The sequence below is a fragment of the Microplitis mediator genome, chromosome 1 (genome assembly GCF_029852145.1).
Source record: "Microplitis mediator isolate UGA2020A chromosome 1, iyMicMedi2.1, whole genome shotgun sequence".
Taxonomy (NCBI): domain Eukaryota; kingdom Metazoa; phylum Arthropoda; class Insecta; order Hymenoptera; family Braconidae; genus Microplitis; species Microplitis mediator.
The window spans coordinates 22,350,702-22,368,826 of NC_079969.1; the positions used below are offsets into that span (position 1 = coordinate 22,350,702).

At 31.4% G+C, this 18,125-nt stretch overlaps 1 protein-coding gene across 1 annotated transcript in view; it reads right to left on the reverse strand.

Annotated features, from left to right (window-relative positions):
* LOC130664252 (zinc finger protein 608-like) overlaps positions 1 to 18,125 on the reverse strand; it is an 80,766-nt gene that overhangs the window by 60,239 nt on the left and 2,402 nt on the right. The window lies entirely within an intron of this gene.

Sequence of the window (18,125 nt, forward strand, 5' to 3'; positions counted from 1 at the left end):
CTCTTCATTGGCGTAGCTTACCCAGGGACTAAATTCATTTAAATGTTATACTGTTTGCCAGTATGGCTACAGAACACATGTAAGATACGGCCGAGACATGTATCGAGACATCCGACATCTCATCATAAAACTCGACATTTATATGAAAAGCGAACCGATAAAACCCTCGGAGCATAAAAAAAATTTATTAATAGTAAATATAATAAAATATACTACAGTAGATTGTGCTGCTATCGGAGTTTCCTCTTAATTTTATTCCCAGCAAGTAATTATTTTTAATTACATACACAAATCCGAGCGCTTTGGAGTAATGGAGATGTGTTAAAATAATTATGAAAAGGATAATGGATTAGTAATTAAAGTGAGCCGTTGATTTAATGAATTTAAAGATTATAGTTTAAGTAAATTTTGATTTTCTGGTATTGCATCGAGGATAGAAACCGAGTCGACACCAATGTTTTATGGAAGACCGAGTGTCTGTCTTTGTTTTCTCAACCGAGTTGGACAAGACCGTCCAATTCTACCTGAGCTCGTCGGAAACTCTGTCTCTGTCCAGTCTATTGGCTCTCTCGTGCCTTATCTTACTCCCTCGTTTACAGGCACTTGCAGCGGCAGCATAAGCAGCAAAGCACACGTTTGCTTGACTCCTATCCGACCGAACGAAACTCCGTTCTCGGTCTCGCTCTTACGCGGAACGATGTCGCTTCCTCTTTCCATTCCATCGACCCTCCTACCACATACATATATATATGTACATACACATGCACTCTACATTATACACTGGCTGATACATAAACGTATATTACACTGGATCTGCAAAAGCCAAGAAATCCAACCCTCCTCTTATCTGAGCAAAAAGTAAATTTGAATTTACAGAGCCCGCTAAAAAATTAGTAATTATTAAACTGAAATGTTTATTTCATTAGCCTTTTTTAAAACAATTACAACAACAACAACAACAACAACAAATAATAACAATAAATATATTCTATAGTCTGTTTGTCTTGATTGTAATTTTTTTCTCACGTTTATTAAATATTGCTATTAATCACAAGACTATGTTTTTACGCAAATAAAAATAAGTCACGCAAACTTTTAAATACAGCAATTACGACATCTACGTTTATTATAAACTTCCGTCTTAATTGTCGAAGCCATTGAAAGGAGCGAGGTCGTGGGTTTTTGCCCGGGCATTTATGTTCTCTTTCTCGCTTACATTACTACTACTCCTATCCACTCCAATATATATATATAGATATATGTTGGGAGGTTCTCTCTTTTAGTCGTTTTTCTCTCGCACAATAGTGAACAGACGGCTGCCTCACTTCAGCGCCTTCTTCGGCAGTTTCCCCTTCGGCTTCTGACATTTACGGCATTATAGTCACCACTACCCTGATATCCTCATATATATATATACAAATCCACATCCACATCCTCATCCTCATTCTCATTCTCATCTATATACTCAACTGAACACTCGAGTACTTACTACACATATATTTTATCTTCTATGCCTCTATACTCTGAGATAATCACTCGACTCTCGTCACTCAAAACGTTTAGGGACTTTATTCCCTTTACCCAGCCTATAAACTTGTCTATATATTTTTATACATTTATTTTATTCCCACCGACACTACACTACTAGACATTTTACATATATATTTACATCCGCCTATTTATCAACTATGCAAGCGTGTTTATCAACAACTCGTTAACGATAATGAATAAATATGTACGTACTTAACCTATACACACTATAAATGTAATAGATAGATAACTGACAAATTATTTATCGCTGGGTTATTTGCAACATCATCTAGAGACAGAGACAAAGAGCCGTTTTAATGGACGGCGACACACTTTCGGCTGATAAATAAAATAAACGGGGTTGACGTAATTAAAAATTATATTAAATGTATATAAATATATAGACATGCAAGTTAAATTTATTTTAAAAATTACATAACGGCGATGCGAATTTTTACTTGGCATTGTTTTTACGAGACAACGTTGCAATTACTGAGTAGAGAGTAAAGGTCGCTGTTGCAATTATTTCTGTCTTTATATATAATTTTAAATTCCTCGATGTTTATTTATCAGGAACAATATTTTTGAATAGTAATTAAAGAGAAAACGGCTGTTCGTATTAATATATACCGGAAATTAAATAAACAATAAATAGTAAACATAAACAATGAAGGAAAATTATTACCGACAAGATTTAAATCAGTGGTAGTCGCGCTTTGTCGTTTAAATAAATTGAGACAGGTGTGAAATTACTAGACACGATAATAAACCCAATGACTTGATGAGTAATTACGACGTACATACATGATACTGCATACTTGAATTACTTTATACTTTGTATATAATTGCAGTGATTTATAAACAAATACTAAGCTAAAGTAATTTTGAAATTTAAACTCAAAGTAACGTCAACGTTTATTAAAAAATAGCTGACGTTTTTTCATCTGGGAGACGGCCAAATAGTTGAGTACCTCCACAGTACCGTGCCCACTTACTACAGTGTCTAGCGTAATGTATATGTCGTATACATGATATATGTGTATATGTATGAGTATACACATGTATATACACAATATAAATAATAAGAAAGCCGTAGTGTGCTCGTGACGCCAGAAAACTGTCCAGAGTCATAACAAGCTCTCAGATAAAAGTTTATACTTTTTTATTTTCATAAAATCTAAACACGCGATTAATTTCGCTTGCAAAAACAACAACAATAATAATTAACCTCAAACCCGCATGAAAATACGATATATGATAAATATATATGGAAAAATGTATAATCAATATGGGAGCATATAAGTGGCCAAAAACGATATATATTTTCTCATATATAATATAGTAAGTTTTAATATAATTAATCACGGAAAAAGATGTACCTGAAGATCGGAACGTTTTTTGCTCAACAAAATTTTAAAAAATTTATCTAATTTTACTACTTAAGAGATAGTTCTGGAGGGTGGGGGTGGTCTGCAATTTTCGGCTGACACACTGGGACCCATATGAAATATTTCATAAATCTATTTCCAGTAGATTTTTAACTTTTCATTTTTTTAAAATTTTTGTTTCGCAAAAAACGTTCCGATTTTCAGGTACATGAAAAGAGAGCAGTTGAAAAATTACAGTTTCTACAGTGAAAACAGGCCTTCGGGGCAAAAATCTTCAAACATTAAAGCTTATACTGTAATTTTAGAAATTTGTTATAGTAATAAAATTAACACAATTTTAAGCAGCAAATTTTACAGTTTGAAATGTAATTTTAGTTAAATAAATCTTCAAAGCATTATTTACTTTTTATTTTGAATTCTTGCTCTATTTAAAAGTTAATAGTCGATAGGTGAAACTGTAAAAATTAAGATTTATTGGTTATGTATTTTTTGCTTTCTGAAATAATACCTCTTATTTATTGATAACATAAAAATTACACTGTGAGTTATCAATTGTCGAGAATGATGAATGATCTGAGAAAAATCACAGCTCACACTATAATTTTTAAATTCTATATCTTAAGAAGAACACTTCTATACAGAATAGTAATATTAACGATCGAAAATGTAATTTTAACTAATTTTCGAATAAAATTAAAAATTATAAAGTCTGTTTACTATAGAGAGCTGGACAATATCGAGTTTGAAACTGTAATATTTGTTATGTCTGGGATAAAAATGTAATTTTTATAGTTTCAGAGTCGCACCGCTTTACTACTGTACGAAACTGTAATAAATATAGATATGAGTTCAATTTTTCAACTGCTCTTTTTTCGGTGATTATATACGTAAGTTTATAAGTTAATACATGTATTATATATATTTATAATCATATATGTAAACTTATAAGTTAGCACATATATGTATTACATATATTGATAATTATATATGTAAATTTGTAAGCTAGCACACATATTTATATATATTTTGAACACAATGTTTGAATCTTAGAGTAGAGAGAGGAAAACAGAAAAGAATTGATTTTATTTATTCTTATATATATGGGAGACTTATATATGGTTCTATATATCGAAAAATATACAAAAATTTATAAAGTTAAATACATGGTACATATATCGTGCCATATAGTGATGAATTATATATGTATTCTTATTTGTTTCCATATATAAATAACATTTATTTTTGAATATATTAAAATTATAAGTTTTCAAATATATAAATAATATATTGAAGTTATACGGAAATATATGAAATCATATAAGAGAAAACATATATAGAAATATAATAAAATCGGCCAAAATCTATATATAGTTCTATATAAGATTTCATGTATTGTCACATATATATTTGTATCTGTAACATATTTTTTAATATATGTTTACCATATATGGTATTTTCATGCAGGAATGTCTAGTTAAGAGACATAAAAAATAATATATGAATCCATAAAATATAAATAATTGTCAAGATGATGGAAATTGGGAATTTGATTGACCCCAGTGGCTTTCACTTACGAAGGTTATCTTGTCGCGTACGATAATTATTCTCTTTTGCCTCAAACCATATATATATATACATATAGAAGACGTCGGTGAAGATAATAGACGAGGCTTGGAAATAAATCAGCCGTTGGACACACGATTGCCACCGGGCAAACGGGGAGATATGAGGGAGAAAATCAAACGGCGCGTGTTCATTCTACTCGGAAAAGTATCCATGCCAGTATGTACTGTACTCAGCAGTGTAACATCTACTGCACCGTCACACACATACATATATATGTCGTAGCTACAGGTACAGTGTAGGTATTTATACTGAACTTGTGTTGGTCTCACACATACTCACACAGCATTATGTCGGTAGTCCGTAAAATTGCCTCGCGGTTCGTCGAGGCCAAGTGCTCCCTCGCTATACTCCTATCCTATAATAATGGTTCTTTGTACGTTCCGGCATACTTGACTACATATATATCAGTTGCTCGATATCCACTATACCCATATATACCCATACATACAAAAATATATATAGATATATATGTATGTATGTACACATACGAACCTCAGATCTCCCAGCTCACCTTCCATTCCATTCGGCAATCCATCCCACGCTACACTACATTTTATCATCATCAGTAAGTTTTCCCCTCTTGTAACACAACAAAACAACAAACAAGTTGATAAATAACGAACTGAAATTATTATAACATTTTACCCTCTGCTGTACTCGCGTTATTTTATTTTGTTCTATTCACCAACTCACATATTAACGACAATGACTACGGCTCTGAGTGGGTGTGAGGTGTGAGGTGTGAGTTGATGCGCATCAGTGAAAGCGATAAGATAAATAGATTTGAGCCTTGGCGTACCCACGGAATGTAGATAAATTTCTCGAGTTATTTCTCGCGATGTTTAATATTTTTATTTAACCTCTTACTCCGAGATACAAATGCGATGCTGCATTCTCCGGTTTGGTAGATCTTAGCAGGAGACACCACACGCTCACTTCTATTTCCGTCACCAGTTAATAACGCGTGTTATGTTCGCGGACGGGAGACACGACGTCACGGATTAACGTTTAATTTGGTGATAGTTTAGCTCACGAGGCTTATGAAGAAAAAAAATACATTGCTAGTAAAGTTGCTCTGTATGAAAAAACAATATATGGTTAAAATATATAAAATCATATATGTTTGCAACAAAAAAATACATGATATATTATATTGTATATTATAAAAAATCATATAGAGATTTTAGCCGATTTAATATAAAATTATATACAGTAGTAAATATATGTATTCCATATATGTAACTTATATGTTGTTTATATTAAGCTATATATATATTCACATTTACCTTATAATATATTGTATTGATATATTTCCTTTTATATTCAAAAAATATAAAATTTTTATATGAAATGAAATATATGGTAGCATATAATTTATATTATATATGGCACCATATATTTTCTTTGTTATATTTAAGCATATATTTTATTCGGTGTATATATATGTATTTTGGTATATATATATTCGCATCAAATTAAATAATTTTGAAAACAACTGCAATTTAAAGAGTATATTAAAATTTATATCTCATTTAATTGGAGTTGGTCATACGAATAAGAAAATGTTTTTTTCCATACACAATATAAATATATGTTTTTATATATGATCAGAATATATTTTTCGTACATGATAGAAATATATATTTTTATGTATGATAAAAAATATTGTTTTCGTATATGACAAGAATATATATTTTCATATATGATAAAAATATATTTTTTGTATATGACAAGTATATATATTTTCATATATGATAAAAATATATTTTTTGTATATTATCGACATATATATTTTATATATTCTAAACATATACGGACTTGTATATGATGAATATTATATTTTTTAATATAAAAAAAAATATATCAGAAAATATAGTTAAATTAGCCACATATATTTTCTGATATTTATCATATATTTTGACCATATATCTTATTTTCATGTGCGCAGTACCGTCATATTGAACTTTTGTTTTTTTTTCATATTATTATTGAAATGTATGGAGGGGAGACAAGTTTATGGATAATTTAGTCGGCTGTCAGAGGGCAATTACAATATGTTATGCAAAATAAATAAATCATCCAATTGATTGCTATTATAAATACAAACGATAGCCTTTGGGTTAAAATGTTAAATTAACACCGCAACAGTTACATGACCCATTATATTTATATTTGTATGTACAAACACAAAAACCGGAAATTGTTTCCCACCTAAGTAATCAATTAAAAATATATACATATATATACGTAGTGGTGAGCTCGCAAGGTTTTTGAGGAGAGTCGATAAGGTAAAGCCGTACAATTAGTTTAAATTGGAAAACCAGGAAAAAAGGAGGATAAGGGGTCGGGACAGGGGCAGGGGGCTTAGATCGTTGATGCGACTTGCGATGAGGTAGAGGTAGAGGTCGAGCTGAGTCGGACACAGCCAACGATCGAAAGTATAACGGGCTGGCATTACAGTGTAGCGTGGTCGGTAAACACAGTAATTGAGCTGAGTTAGCTAGCACGAAACGCACGCTATGGGTAACTCTACCGAATCGATCCGGAAACACGTTTTTGCGTGACACGTTATGTATATATATTTTTTATTCTCGGTTAGGTTGCACGATGTCATCAGGGGACACCCAACACCCGATATCGTTATTATTGAAATATTAATGCCCGAGGAAATAAATAAATAAAAATAAAAAAAATATGACTACATTGAAAAATAACACCGAGGTCAGTTAGTTACTCGAATTTCCATTTACTCAAGAAAGCTTCACTTTTTTTGTTTAAACATCGTAATTTAATCTTATCATTATTTGTAATAAAAAAAAATTATGATAAAAAAAAAAAAAAAAGGAGACTGTTGACTGTATTTTTTATTTACTGTATAGAAAAATTAAGAGTTTCTCCTCGTAAAAACAAACTACACACTGTGTATATAGATATATGTATATTTATATATATGTGATATTATAATCCGTGCACAAACATTTGGCACATGGTGTGCAGGCGTGAGTACGTAAATATACTCGCGTTGGTATAAACGCGTAAAATAAACGCAACTCAACAAATGCTGATCCCAATGTACATGTCAGTTCATATATATATATGAAAATATGTGTGCACATGACATGACTGCATACATTACTCTTTAAAAAGCCAACATGCGTAGATGATGTATGTGTGTGTGTATGTGTGTGCAGGTGTGTGTATAGGAGTGTAGTAGACGCACTTAACGGCCTTAATGTCACTGATTATAAGATTGTAAGGATGTTAGTGCGGTAAAGTATTATTAGTATCGTTATAGCAGCACACTATTGTGTGTGGTGTTTAGTTGCGTTAGTGTTGATGTGATGAGACGATGAGAAGAGTGTAAGTAGTGTGTAGTAGTAAATCCTTAACGATAGACGAAGAAGATAAAATGTAAAACCGCACAGCCGGTGGTCTGTGTGTTTGTGAGGGTGAGAGCTAAGACAGGGAGAGACAAGGGAGAGAGGAGTTGAGAATGAGAAACCGTAGGCGGCCAAGTTGAGAATGGCGGAAACGAGCAGAGGATTCGAAGTAAAGACGGTAAAGACCCTACTCCCTCTCTGTCTTTCTACAGAATTAAATGGATGGAGTAGATGTATAGTGGGCATAGTAGTAGTACTATACTCAGTCATAGTATTACACAGAATGGAATGGAGCAGAAGTGAATATTGAGGTCCGAGCAGTCAAAGGGAATAGACAAGGCCCCGCTCACATGTCAGCTAGAGAGGAAGAGAAGAAAAAAGAGGAAGAGAAAAAAATGTATACCTGGGGATCCAGAAATTGTTAATATAAGTTGTGTGACAGCATTTGGAATATCTGTTTAGTCTATTTGTAGTGAGACACGGATGACTAAATTCTTATTGAGTTAACACGACTGTAACAATAAATAATATGTCATATTGTATAATAATAATAATTGTATGTATGTATGTAATAAATAGTACATGTACATTGTACGAAGTATGATGTCGAGTTTTATTTAATTTTTGTTACGTTCTCACACTAACGCCGCTTGACGGTGAATCCAATGAAATGCTCCGAGTTTTTAGCATAAATTTAAACTCCAAACGACATCGATACCGTGTATATGTGGAGAAGATTATACTGTATGTATAATATGTCACGTATTGTATATATATACATAGGCAGTAATATCGACATAACGTAAGCTGAGATTAATTTAAAACTTGTCACGCTCTTACGTGGTTTCCAGCTGACGTGTGCGTGTAATTGTAAACCTAACGACACTCTTCTTCCTCTCTAGCTCTTGCTTATATTTTTTGTTTTAGTTAAATAAAATAAATGTCTGTCAGTATATTTCTTTATACAAATATATACATCCATACATACATACATATATACACACCAAATTATTAAGCGAGGGGAAAATATTTAGGGTCGAAAACTACAAAGACCCGGCATTAAAATTTCGTTTGATTTCGAACCCTTTTGTGTGCACATGATACATCATAATATATATAATATATAACGGCATTTATTTTTTATTAACTAAAAATTTCATTTAATGTCTGATGTAATTATCTTCAAGTTATCTTATCAATTACATACACATATATATATATATATATATATATATATATATATATATATATATGAATTCTAAAAATAATTTTTAATATCCATTTGTTATTGTGCTCATGTGTATTTATATATTTATATATTTATGAGTAAAAGTAGAGTGATTGTTATCATCTCGAGACTGGACATAAATAATCTATAAATTAATCACGTATTTGTTGTTATGTTACAGCAAACATTAAAATTAGTTGACGAAGCAATTAAGATTAAACCTTTCTATTGGCTGCAATAAATGTAATAGAGAGGATAGAAAGTATTAATTGACCACGTAGTTGATAAACAGGAAATGTTTACGACACAAATACCAAATAAAATAAAATTAATTAACTTTAGTAATAATAACAACAATAATAATAATAAAAATAGCGATAGTAATGGTTATAGTAATGGAAACAATGCATATTATATTACCAGCAAGTAACACGTAATTAAAGCGAATCCGCGGTACGACTCGCGTATGCATTATTAATTTAGTCTGGTTTGAAAATAATAGTAAACGCGGCCATTAAACATATTTGTATATCCATGTATATCTATATCTATATATATATGTGTGTAATAATAGTTACACGTATACGAGGTATACAAAGAGCCAGAGGAACAAAGCCCTGTATGACACTTGATCATCTACTAGGATGAATGTTAATGGCAGCAGAATCTTGGGTGTATGGCTGTGCAATAACGCGTGCACATAATACCAGAGACAATGTAACTCGTCAGCTAGACCGCACAATTAGTGTATGTGCAGTGATGTGTGTTATAGGAATAGAGGCTGCATCTGCATGGATGATGACCAGTTTCGGAGCCAGTTCTGCTATTCCACTCTGCGATTGCGCAACACTGGATTTTAGTCTGCCTGGGCTGATCTTTGTACGCGAATATGGATGTACACTGTGTACTATATATATATATATATATATATATATATACTCTCATGTATGCATGATAATAATAATAATGATGCATTCGGCAATTCATTGCCATATAGAGTTGGGGTATGAGTTCTTGCTGTGTGTTTGTGTGCGAGGATGCCTGCGTAGTCCCTCGGGACTTGACGATGTGTTGGCACAAGATGTTGATAGCACGTCTGTAATTGTGCCTTTCCATGTCGCCGCGGACGTATCGTCAGAGCAGAGATATATCCCAGTAATCGGAAACATAGCTCGTTGGAGCGAGAACGAACCAACAGAAACTAGAGAGGGAGCCAAGTGGAAAAACATACGTGAAAAGAAAATGACACAAGCTGAATATGGACGTAAACGAGTTGGTTTCCTTCTATTCCTATAACTATAACTTCAACTCAAACTCAAACTCTGACTCTGACTCTGACTCTAACTTTAACTTTGGCTCTGTCTGTCTGTTTTTTTTCTTCCTTTTTTTTTGCTCTCGGTCTCGCTCTCTATGGTTGACGATATTAGGAACGATAGTATGGGTATAAAGGCTGGCGCGAAAGACGAGGGGAATTGGTGGTATAGAGCAGAGTGAAGAAAAAAATAAAAGGAAAAAAAATAAAAGACCGAGTATTGAAGTTACGGCTAAGAGGATAAGGACGAGACGATAAAAGTTGTAACCAGGGAACTGTGAGGCGAGTGTCGAAGGACGAAGGGCTAGACGCAAGTTACCAACACATACTTTTACTGTATTTATATATATATGTGTATATATAAATGAGTGAAGGTTTGGTATACAGTAAAAGACGAGAAGACATATATATATATATGTAAGTGGGGATGAGAGTTGAGGCCCCGCGCACGCACACTCGATCGTTTCTACCGGCAGCCATTTTGCTGCGCTCGCTCTACTCATAGACCCGGTAGATTTCAGACCTGGGAAAATATTGCCACGATCCTTAACCATCGTCAGGAAATATATATATATATATATATGTATATATATATTTCTCCTTAAGTGCTGCAGGGCCTTCACGTAATCTCCGGATTTTGCACATCCTCAAATCTACTAGTTTTAGATACAAATATATATAGATATATACATATGAAATGAGAACGCTAGAATGATTATATAGTTTTAGAGAATTTAAGAGAAACGTGACGTCGCGTATCACAGGAATTGCCTTTTGGCAGTACCAAGGACAATATAATTCCAGTTGTCTTCACACTCCGTCACTCCATCGCTCAGTACAGCTGCAATGTGAGCATGTAAACTCGACAGACGTCAACTCGATTCAAATACTCTAAATCCCTTGTTTATCATTCTTTTTTATTCTATTTCAGAGGATTCTCTCCAGAGCTTTTCAATAAAAAAAATCCTTCAAATGCACGTATCGTTATTTAATAGAATAATTTGTTAAAAAAATAAGGATTTGAGGCATCGATTTTTGTCATACGAGTTACGGTGAATGAAAAACGTAACCTCAGGGAATATTTGTCAAATAAAATTGAATGAATTGAAGTAAAATACGTATAACATAAATATAAATAAATAAAAAAAATGTATGGACATTATTCGGTTCGTTAATTAGCGCATGACAATAATGTAGACCGCAGGACATGGAAAATCGGAGGCATGTACGATAAATTTACCGATGTATAATATGAGATCACTCGATAGTGACTCGAGCACGATAGACCGTCGACGCGAAAATAACTACGTTATGTCCACGGGTAATAGTGTGGACATATATGTAGACTATATAGATATAGTATATAGTGTAGAGTAGAGAGTAGAGAGTGAGGTACAGAGCATAGAGCATAGAAGCAGAATAGGAGCTGGCAAGAGGCAAAAGATAGTCTAGCGGATAGAGCTGATGAAAAGAGCCACGTCATTTCCACAAATTTACTGGTCAACAAAAAAAAAATAAAAGGCCTGCCTGTAAAAACCCACAAACGATACATTCATTAAATAAAAAATATCCGCCTCATATGTTGCCGTATTTATTACTTTTTAAAAAATTTCCTCGTCATCTACCACTCGGGGAAATTAATCATGTCTGCTTGTACTCATAATCGATAGATAAATAAAAGTAAAAGTTTATGGAGTGGTAATGCATGTTATTAATATTCAAATATTTCCTTTAATCTCCATAGACATCGTCATAGACATAGACATAGATATCTATAGACATAATAGTAAACCGGAAATAGCTAGCGCGCAAACGAACGGAAAGCCTCGTCAATTCCGGATTTAACTGGCGATTAAATTTTATCCAGGGTCCGAAACCGTACATATGTATAGTATAGATATGTATGTGTGTGTAGTATATATGTGGAGAAATATATAGCATGTGGATACGAGAAAGACAGAAATATATACACATATATATCCTCTCGCGGGCGTTCCCGTGAGCATATTACCGGCGTCATGTTTTATGTATATCGCAACGCACGTATCGACTACGGAGGAACTAAACTACCAACGAAAGAAGGATATGTATATGTATATATAAATTTATGTGTGTATGTGTACATATAAGTGTGTAGTATATGAACAGACGGAGGTTACATTTATGCGCGCCATCGCCTTTTGCCCGACAGAAATTTACCGTTCGTGACTGACGTAGTGATTGAGGCGGACAAGACGCGATACAACTCATCTCCAGGCTTTAATATCTTTTTTTAATTCCATTATCGTGGTTTCTGTCTCGGTCCCACTGGGACAGACAGGGCCAGAAGACTGTCCAGTCCCTTCAGCACCGTCAGTCCTCATTCGTGTTTCAGATACCGATCGGAAATCGAAACTGGACAGCGATCCCACCAAATGAGGTGGCAACGACGACATCAACTTGACAAAGAACCATCTCAGGTACTGAGTTATATTAAATAAATAAAAAAAATCCGAGACCTTATCGCTGGAGATTGTAAACAAGTAAAAGGATCAATAATTTTTATTATTGTACAGCTGATGCGGTGTTTGTCAAGGATTGAATTATCAAGATGGCGTCGTCGCAGTGCGATCGAGAGCTGAGAGCACACTCGGATTTAGTTTAGATACCAATCAGACTGATATCGTGATAACTTCCGGCATGTGTTAATGTTATCTCGAGTTCTTTGTATTTTAATTATTAAACACGCGGATTTTGTATCTTGACTGGGAAAAAAAATAATAATGATGATAAAAATAAAATTTTATTGTTGGTGAATAAGAGATAAAAAATAAAAAACTCAGATAATTTCTGTTGTGCAGAGAAGAACAATGTTCCTAGCTCGAGACAATAAAGGTATCGTTTTATTTCGCTTGTTTCGCGTCCGACAGCCTGCCGAGAGTGGACAGCAACCACTCGCGGAGTCTGCCCCGATAATAACAAACCGCGGGGAAGAGAAACCTCAAGATCTATCTCCTCTTTGATACTGAGGAAGACGATTGGATGCCAGATGCTGGCACAATCCAGAGAAGACTTGATTATTACGAACCGAGTTTTTGCATCCAGACACATCATTGTACATCACGATAACTTTTATCCGATGATTAAGTACGAGTGGATGAGCACGCGATAATGCGCCTATCATATTCATATTCATAATGATAATAATGACGATAGTGTAGAGGAAAAAGTAACCAGCCGATGAATAAAAAATATATGCAAATATTATCATCATTATGTTTATTAAAAAAACATTTTTTTTTCCGCTTTACACAACACATGAATAACTTAATTTACGTCAATCAATCAATAGCCTTACCGGAGAATTGAAAGCCGTAATTCCCAGATTATTACAGAATTATAAATTCCGGATTATTAATTTAAATTTACATATATTGAAAAACTACATATTTATGTATATAAAAAAACGTAAGAAAAGTGAGAAAAAAATTTTTATTTTTTAGGACTACACTTAGTGTGTCCGTATGAAAATAACATATATGGTCAAAATATATGATAAATATCAGAAAATATATGTGGCCAATTAAACTATATTTTTTGATATATTTTTTTTTTAATTAAAAAATATAATATTCATCATATACAAGTCCGTATATGTTTAGCATATATAAAATATATATGTCAATTATATACAAAAAATATATTTTTATCATATATGAAAATATATATTCTTGTCATATACAAAAACTATATTTTTATCATATATAAAAACATATATTTATTTGTGTATGAAAAAAAAAAGTTTCTTGTTCGTATGACCAACTCCAATTAAATTAGATCTAAATTTTAATATACCCCGTATGGAAATGACATATATAGTCAAAATATATGTAAAAATATATGATAAATATCAGAAAATATATGTGGCCAATTTAACTATATTTTCTGATACATTTTTTTTTATATTAAAAAATATAATATTCATCATATACGAGTCCGTATATGTTTAGCATATATAAAATATATATGTCAATCATATACAAAAAATATATTTTTATCATATATGAAAATATATATTTTTGTCATATACGAAAACTATATTTTTATCATACATAAAAATATATATTTCTATCATATACGAAAAATATATTCTGATCATATATAAAAACATATATTTATATTGTGTATGGAAAAAAAAAGTTTCTTATTCTTATGACCAACTCCAATTAAATTAGATATAAATTTTAATATACTGTTTAAACTGCAGTTAAAATTTCGAAAATTAGTTAATTTGATGCGAATATATATACCCATATACATATGCATACACCGAATAAAGTATATGCTTAAATATAACAACGAAAATATATGGTGCCATATATAATATAAATTATATGCTACCATATATTTCATTTCATATAAAAATTTTATATTTTTTGAATATAAAAGGAAATATATCAATACAATATATTATAAGGTAAATGTAAATGTATATGTAGCTTAATATAAAATAAATATAAGTTACATATATGGAATACATATATTTACTACTGTATATAATTTTATATTAAATCGGCCAAAATCTCTATATGATTTCTTGTTATATATCATATATTTTTTGGTCGCAAACATATATGATTTTATATATTTTAACCACATATTGTTTTTTTATACGGGTGATTATATCCGAAGGAAATAGAAAAAAAATAAACGGTTCTGAAAAGAGTGACGCACACATGGCATTAAAAAAAAATGTGTGAGTAGACATGCGTACCGATTAAGAGACTCCAGTAAAACATCTACAAACAAATACATCTATACATATCTACATGTGTGTGTATATAAATATATGTGTACTAATACTACTACAAGTATAGAGATAATATGTTATATGTGTATAAATGTATACAAAGTGTAAGGTTTTACATTAGATAGAGCTCTAGTGAGTACTGATGTTGACAGTCGTACTGTCGTGGTTGTTCGGGCGTTAATTAATTTCCTTCGTGACTTGTGTGACACTCTTGGAATTTAAGAATGGAGTTCACACACTAGTTTATTTACTGATGAATGAATTTATATACATATACATTATTTACTTTATTAATTCAGACCGATGAATTATAACTAATTGATAAGACTTCGATCAATACCTCACGTTATTGTTCGCGCGTTATTTACTCAGGTTATTTATTAAATATTTTAATGACTTTTTATCGAGTTAAATAAGTTTAGCTGTATAGTTACAAGCGTAGAGTAAATAAATTATTGGAAAAATTCAGCAGCGCGTGACGAATGACCGACCGGAACGACAAAATCGCTGTTTGCCTCAAATGATCCGGCTCGAAATGCCGCAAATGTTTGCTGCGTCAGCAAAGTTAGGGTTATTATCTCTCCCCCTTACGTCGCATCCATCCTTCATACATACACACACACACACACACATGACATACATCTCATATATATCAACTCTTAATATGTGAACATCCAATCCTACTTTTTTTTTGCTTTTTACTCCTCGAGAATTTGAAATTAAAACTTAAAAAAAAAAAAACCCGCGAATTTTCAAAAATATAATTTGCATAAACATTTATCAGAACTCGTTGTCGTTGTCATCAACAAAATGGTGAACTGTAACGAGGGAACAATAAAAAATAAAACCACAAATTACTCGTCGGCTTGTTTTACTTTTTTACAATCCAAGAGTTGCTGTACATATGTAAGAATTATTTATTTACTCGGAATAAAAAAAAATAGTCTGTACGAAGTTAAACACGTTATTATATACGAGCATAGTATAGTATGTTATGATATATATGAGTTTAAATTGGCTAACGTAAATAATTATGTTAATAACTAAAATGAAATAATCGATTGTGAATTAATGATACGGGCTCATAAACCCAACGAGCTATAAGAAAATTTATATACACATGAATAAGCTAGTATTATACTACTTTGTTTAATGTCTTGTGTGTTGTGTGTCACACATATATGTCATATCTACATGCATGTGTGTGTATGTGTGTAGAAGACTGCGTGTTTCACATTATTTACAGAGGCTTATAGACAGAGTTATGCGTTACAGTTGGTGAGGGGACGCAATATATGCTCATATACACATACGTTATATATATGTATATATAAAAGCAACTTTTCTTGACAAATATTTCCAGCAATGTGTGAAGAATGTCCAGCCAGTGCCAGAAAACCAATGTTATTTCTCGCATCAATGCTCACATATTTTATTATCATTTATTTTTATACTCCGGAATAATAAATAAAATAAATATATATATATATTAACCGAGTTAAATGTATATACATACTCGGCTGTAAATTAAAACGCTGATTAAATTATCTGAGAGAGTATTAAAAAATAAATATAAATATAAGTAAACATATAAATTATTCGATGTAATGTATGAAGATTTTTTGAGAACAGATAAATTTTTTGAGTACAGAATTGTCGAGCAAATTTTTAAACGTGCATAGAAAATTTTTTTTATTTACATGGGGTCTGATAAAAAATCTTTGACTCCATTTTTAAATTTTGATTTTCAGACCCGCGCGAAAATACCATACATGATAAATATATATGGAAGAATATATAATCAATATGGGACCATATAAGTGGCCGAAAACGATATATATTTTCTTATATATAATATAGTAAGTTTTAATATAATTAATTATATACGTGTTTATAAGTTAATACATGTATTATATATATTTATAATCGTATATGTAAACTTATAAGTTAGCACATATATGTATTACATATATTGATAATTATATATGTAAATTTGTAAGCTAGCACACATATTTATATATATTTTGAATACAATGTTTGAATCTTATAACAAAGAGAGGAAAACAGAAAAGAATTGATTTTATTTATTCTTATATATATGGGAGACTTATATATGGTTCTATATATCGAAAAATATACAAAAATTTATAAAGTTAAATACATGGTACATATATCGTGTCATATAATGATGAATTATATATGTATTCTTATTTGTTTCCATATATAAATAACATTTATTTTCGAATATATTAAAATTATAAGTTTTTAAATATATAAATAATATATTGAAGTTACACGGAGAAAAATGTTGGTTCAAAACCTACTAATTTTTATTATGCTGTCGACGAAACTTGAAACAGTAAGGGAAGCATCCACAAAATTATTATGCTCATACGAAAAATTATTATGCTGTATCATAATACTTACTACGCGCGAGACACTTATCGATAAGATTTAATAAAAATTACTTCCATACATTATATCAATTGTGATGTGGCATAATAATTTTTCATAAGAGCATAATAATTTTTTGGATGCTTCCCTTACTGTTTCAAGTTTCGTCGACAGCATAATAAAAATTAGTAGGTTTTGAACCAACATTTTTCTCCGTGTATATAGAAATATATGAAATCATATAAGAGAAAACATATATATAAATATAATGAAATCGGTCAAAATCTATATATAGTTCTACATAAGATTTCATGTATTGTCATATATATATTAATATCTGTAACATATATTTTTTAATATATGTTTACCATATATGATATTTTCATGCAGGTGGAGTCCATAAGAAAAAATTTTTGACTCCATTTTTAAATTTTGATTTTCAGAGGAAAAAACCGCGAAAACAATTTTTTTTAAATTT